General features: G+C 33.8%; 1 long non-coding RNA gene across 1 annotated transcript; it reads left to right on the top strand.

Moving 5' to 3' along the window:
• The first annotated feature begins 4,074 nt into the window (after positions 1-4,074).
• LOC137012033 (uncharacterized) lies at positions 4,075-5,000 on the top strand. Its single transcript, XR_010893533.1, has 3 exons — positions 4,075-4,267; positions 4,348-4,602; positions 4,692-5,000. It is a non-coding gene; the product is annotated as an uncharacterized lncRNA (long non-coding RNA).
• Positions 5,001-6,784: the final 1,784 nt, after the last annotated feature.

Below are 6,784 nucleotides of genomic sequence, written 5' to 3'. Positions count from 1 at the left end.
TTGTGCAGTAAAATTAACTTTAAAGAAGATTTAAATACATTTTAATTCTTGTAGATAATATGGAAAATGTGTCATGCTTTAAGCCCAAAGTATACTTCACTTTTTACACATACGAATTTCGTCATCAGAAGAGTATGTGCGTACTGTACGCGCACCGCCGGATTTTAGTTACTGCATGTACTTTGTAGATCACACATGCGCATTAAATGTTTTTGCAGTAATTAGTTTATCCACAAGGTGGCAGTCGTGCACTGGGGGCGTCGATTCACAAGGTAGTCAAAGAAAAACGCATGACATGAAATTACCACTATAACCAGTAGATGGCTGCAGAGGAACACTCATTAGCTTATTTGCCATTTCCACGCCCTTATATAGTTCTTTTTTTGTGTTTTGCTTTTGGATTTATTATAAAATGAATATTATAACAACTTTTAAGATTTTTATTACACTGAAGTATGAACTATAGCAAGAATAAATAAAAAATTATAATAAATAATTATCATAAATAATAAGCCCAGATTTGACAGTGGATAGGAAACCGTCTTGAATGCCTCCCACATTATATTAAGTAAACTGCATTTATGACAAAGAACTTCACAGATGCAGATATCAAAACAATCTATCAATAAATGTACACATGTTCTGCTGCTGTCGCTGTGCTGCTATGGATGAACATGCGGAATAACGCAGACTATAATACAGGGATGAAGTCTGCAGCCTGTTTCATTTGAGTTTTATCGCAGACTGAGGCGATCACAAATTAGTGTACGTAATAATTACAAATTATTAGAGGGCCTGGGTGGAAATTTAGGGTAGCTAAAGAATAAATATGATCATTCTGATGTGAACGCCAGCACAAAGTGGTAAGAGTAAATACGAACTTCCCAGCAGGACTTGAACTCAACATATGGGAGTGGACCATACTAACTCTGTGCATAATGTTTCTTCATTTCTGTTGTCATATTGTGTGCATTTCAAGTTTCAGAGTAATGAAGGCAGATGGAAGATGTCTGAATGGAGGAACGTTGACTTTAGCTCATGGCGAGGTACGAGAGCTCTGATGTCACTGACTGAACTCTATCTAGGAGTTGTTGTGGACAGCTGTACGGAGGATAAAGAGCGTAACTATACTCTCGTCTGCTCTCAGCAGGGCACGTCTGCTGCCGGCGCCTCCGAGGACTTCAGCCAGGACTCCACAAGTTGGTTCTGAAGCTCCCAGTTCAGTGTTTTGTGCGGTTTTGTTTCCTCACAGGACTGTGAAACCCGTTCTCTGTCACTGAGCAGGTATAGTGATGCCCTCCGGTGTCTCCAGCTTCCTATTGGATTGCTTGGATGTCGATTCTCCAGCTTCAGATGAGGACTCGACGCTTTCATCCATCGAGGAGTTTCGCAGAGCTGACAATTATGGTATAATTAATACGTTAGTGGTTTACTTCACCCAAACATTACAATTGTTCCAAGATGCAGTTTCTATAAGATGCTAAAGATTCTTCAGAGTGTTTCCTTTGGGATCCCACAGAAAAAATAACAGCATATGGGTTTGGAATGATAATTCTTAATTCAAGCCAAAGCCCTTCATCTCAGTACAATTCATTAAATACAGTGTTTCTAGTGTTTTCATTGAACTTGTTTGTGTGTCTCTCAGATGGAGGAAGTGCTTTACTTGCAGATGGATTGATGAACGGTGTGAAGAACTCCACTCTTCTTGATCTCAGTCACGCGCAGGATATCGCTCTGCAGCCGCTTCCAAACCTCTCCTCCATTCTCGGTGTGTCATCATGGCTGCGTTTCATTCAGATCTGATCATTTCACTCAAACGGTTCAGTGCATGAAAGGCTGTTTCTCGTTCATTTCCTGCAGAACTGTCATTAGACCCTGCTGAAGAGAGAGAGAAAGAATTTTCTTTGTCACCCATTAGGTAAAGCTTTTATACACACATATTTACACCGATGGGTTTGAGAAGTCTAAGAGCATTTTTTAAACAATTTATTTAAAAAACTTAGTTTAAAATGATGACTATTCAAATATATATGTATGTATATATGAACAATATCGCACCCGTAGCCGTGTGTTATGGCTGTATATCAGCACGGCTGTGGTTCGACTGTAGGTAATCACAGTGTGTTGATCTACAGCCATATTTTTGCATGGCTACGACTGTGACTAATTATAAAACATCACTTTAGAGCTAGTAACGAATGAATGTTGAGTCGCTTCATTGAAGCTCATTGTATTTTGTACAGTATTAGAGAGAGAGAGAGAGAGAGAGATGGCCTGAGCGAGCGTTACCTGTGTCTGATAAAACATTCACTCTTCAGTTCGATGTCCATAATATTATATTCATTATAAAAATCAGTTTGAATGTCCGCTGAGGAAAGCGATCTTTGTATTTGTCCTTTTTACAGTTAAGGGAATTTTCCACAACAGCGCTAAAACAATGTCCTGTGTTTACAAAAGTCCCTTTCAGTTTAAAAGCCTCTTGCGACTTGCGACTTCACTCGTAAAACTAATGGACTCTTTCTCAATACTGAATACAACATATTTATGTAAAATAATATTTATATTAACAACAATAGCTATTATAAATGACAAGGAAATAAACACAATTGTACAATTCAGTCAAGCGTACAAAAGCAGTGCTCTACAGGATGCCCTGTAGGATTAAATATAGCCTTAATATTAAATTATTAAATTTAACAAAGCCCAGTTTGATTTGCTCTGGAACAAGTAATAGATTAATAAGACCAAAGATTTCCCGTTTCATGTACCCAAAATGAATTATATCTCATGTTTAACAACTATAAAAGACAGCGGCAAATCCCCAAAGCACTGGCTGAGATGAAGCTGTTCTCGGCGGGTACTCGAGCACTGAACGACCGCTGACGCCCTGGAGCTCGCATCTCCGAAAACATCTAAACAAATCATAAAATAGGCGCTATGATTAAATATGAGTCACATATTTCAGGTCTAAACAACTACATTATCGACTAAACTCTTAAAACTACGGTTTGTACGACAAGTGGAGTATTTGTAAAAATACGGTGGATTTGCTCGGCCGCCATGACAGTCCCTTCAAGCGGAGTGATGCAAACGGTGAAATGGTTATCACTAGAATATCACATGGCTCTCAGCCAATCAGATTCGAGAACCAGAAAGAACTTTATGTGTGTATATATATATATATATATATATATATATATATATAAAATATACACAGTCAAACCAAAAATTATTCAGACATTTTTGGTATATTTTTACTAGGGTGTTCAGGACACTATAGTTCATTTCTGTAAGTGAGGATAGCAAAATAAAGTAAACTGTGACATATTATACCTAAAAATTCTTCATTCAGTGAAATACCAGTAAAATTGATACAAATTTGGAACCAAAAATTATTCAGACACTTTGACCATGTTTTGCTTAAGTGTTATCTGACATAATTAAGATGATTTTTTTTCTGACACAGTTTAACTCTGAGATCTTGTCATATTTTATTACCATTATTTTTATATACCGTTAATGAATGAAATGTTCAATATGTCTGAATAAATTTAGGTTTGACTGTAGTTGCAGTGTCCAAAAGAGGAGATTTGTTTTCAAATACCCTACAAATTTATATTAATATTTAATATATTTTAATGTATTATATTAATATTTATATATTTTTTCAAAATTAATATTAAAGAACAAAACATTAAACTTGGTTAAATTATTTATCTGACAAAATTATTTGACAAACCTATAGCTACAGATTTTATTTTACCATGCAAAAATAAAAAAATGCACAGAAAAACAAAAAACTGACAGGAAAATGCATTCATTGACTACAACATAATATTTATTAATATTTTGTTTGTTCTCTCTTGTTTTTGCATATTTTCATAATTTCTGGCCAAAAATTGTCACAATTTGTCATGTTTCATCACAAATAAAACACTGGACTCCAAGCACAACTACACAATATGCTTAGAAAATCTTTCAGTAATATTTGATTTTCAGTATTTCTATAAAATATTTCTGGTGACCACTGCTTTATACACGTGTGCTGATCTGAAAGATGATATGCTGTATTTCTCAGGCTGTCTCCTGTACGTGTGTCCTCTGAACGCTCGGCCTCAGGTGTGGCATCAGGTACATGTTTCTCTGCGTGTGTCAGTTACAGTAGATCACATGACTGAGTTAATACAGATCTGTTTCCTTGAGATCAGTGCAGGAGAGAACACCTGTGAACACCAGACCTGTCCTTCTGTCCCCTGCTGGGAAAAAGGTGATTAATACTCAAACTGTGTGTGTGTGTGTGTACAGTATCATAACATCCACAGGATAATGAGAACATTTTCTTTTCAGTGTTTTGCAGAGAAGAGAAAACTAATAAAATGCAGAAAAGTGACGTTCAGTGATATTGTGAGGGTTCGAAACGTGTCAAGCCATAGACGTGATAAGACAGAGCAGCGGGACGAGCGGGTTCAGCCGAGATCAGAGGAATCCTCAGATGTTCCCTCAGGGCCTGTGAGATTCTTTGTCTTTGCAGACGAGTGTGAGAGAGAATCCTTCTTCCACAGACTGAAACAAACACACTCGTTTATGTTTCCTGCCAAACCGGTAACTCTCTTCCTTATTCCCCATAGAGACACTTTTGACACTGAAAGGGGATTCATGATCCCTTCGGCATGTGTTTCTGTTCTTTATAGATCCTCTCCACCATCAGAGAGCACTTCAGCACAAGTGCAGTTTGATCGGGAGCAGATCTGACCAGCAGAGGGCGACTCAGACTCGCAGTGAACAGCGTTAGATTTCTACACATATTTTTATCTGAATATAATGCCCATGCAGTGTTTTTAGCTTTGCTGTTCTCTTGAAGACCTCAAGAGTGATGAATATGTATTTATCTGGGTCAGACTGTTCAAGCAAACAGCAGGGATGATTAATATACAACTCGTCCTCTTATGGAACATATATGAAATGAAGTTATGTAATCTGCACTTCACTGATGCTTTTATGATGAAGCCAACGATGCCTTGCAGTGCCAGCTAAAGTGGAATATATGACATTTTACATGTAATTTAATGGGAATAGAAACTTATAAATGAAATTATTTATATTAGATGTTTATGTGTAAAAGATTAACAAATACTAAAAGACAAATAAAGAATATTGTGCAACTGATCTTGATTTACAGAATTCATTTTTTGTGCATAAACAGGATGAAACGCTCGTGTCTCATGAGTTTAATGCCTCGCACTGGGTGGAATATTTTATGAAAAATCATGCTGATGAATCATAAATACAACACGCTAAGTCTTAATTTTGTATAATCTTACATAATCTTTTGTATATACTATAATTGACGTCATTATTATGATAAAATGTTGAAATTATGACATTGTAATAATTATGAGGTTTAAAAGTCAAAATGATGTGAAAAAGTCGAAATTAGTCATAATTATGACTTTTATGATTATGATTTTACTTCATAATTTAAACTTTTCATCTCATAAATATGATTGTTTGTCATAATTTTGATTTTTTGTTTCATAATTATGAGATTAAAAATACCAAGTCATCATTTAGAGCTTTTGTCATAATTATGGCAAAAAAAATGAATGAAAAAATGATACTATAATTGACATAAGATAAAAAGTTGAAATTATCACATATATATTACATAATAATTATGAGGTTTAAAAAGTCAAAATTATGAGGAAGTCTAAATGAGTCATAAATGTAACTTCTGATTATGACTTTTATGTCAGTTTTGATTTTTCATCTCATTAATATGATTTAGTGTGTCATAATTTTGACTTTTTGTGTCATAGTTATGACATTTATTTATTTTATTTATTTATTTATTTATTTTTTAAAAAGGACAATGCACATTAATTAACACAAGAAACAAGTCTCTTATGTAAATGTGCCAGATTTAGCCATTCTGGCTAATTTTCATCTGCAGTCATACTAAGTTATATTCATGACAGTCATAATTATGAGATTAAAAATACTGTCATTTGAGCTTGTCATAATTATGACAAAAAATCGAATTTGTGATATACTGTAATTATGACAAGTCATTATGAGATACGTTGAAATTGACATACTACATAATAATTATGAGGTTTAAAAATTCGAAATTATGAGGGAAAAGTCTAAATTAGTCATAATTATTACTTTTATGCCATGATTATGACTTTGTACGTCATCATTTTTAAACCTCATATATTTGACTTAGTGTGTCATAATTTCAACTTTGTGTCATAATTATGACATAAGTTATATTTGTGATATACGTATGAGATTTTACTTATAATTATGAAATTAAAAATATCAAGTCATCATTTTTAGCTTTTGTTATAATTATGAAAAACAAACAAAAAATTAGAAGTTATGACATATTACGTAATAATTATGATGTTTAAAAAGTCGAAATTAGACTTTAATGTCATGATTTCGACTTTTCATCTCATAAATAATATTATTTATATTCATTACATTACATTACACACAAAATACCAAGTCATCATTTTGATCTTTTATCAAAATTGACAAAAAAAAAATCGAAATTATGATATACTATAATTGACAAGTCATTATGAGATAAAAAGTTGAAATTATGACATACTACGTAGTAATTATGAGGTTTAAAACGTCGAAATTATGACTTTTATGTCATGATTATGACTTTTTACATCATAATTTTGACTCTTCATCTCATAAATATAAGTTTCATAATTTCGACTTTGTGTCATAGTTATGACGTACTAAATCATATTGGTGACATACTTAGTCA

Source organism: Chanodichthys erythropterus, chromosome 22 (genome assembly GCF_024489055.1).
Source record: "Chanodichthys erythropterus isolate Z2021 chromosome 22, ASM2448905v1, whole genome shotgun sequence".
Lineage (NCBI taxonomy): Eukaryota > Metazoa > Chordata > Actinopteri > Cypriniformes > Xenocyprididae > Chanodichthys > Chanodichthys erythropterus.
This window is presented reverse-complemented; position numbering and strand designations above follow the sequence as displayed.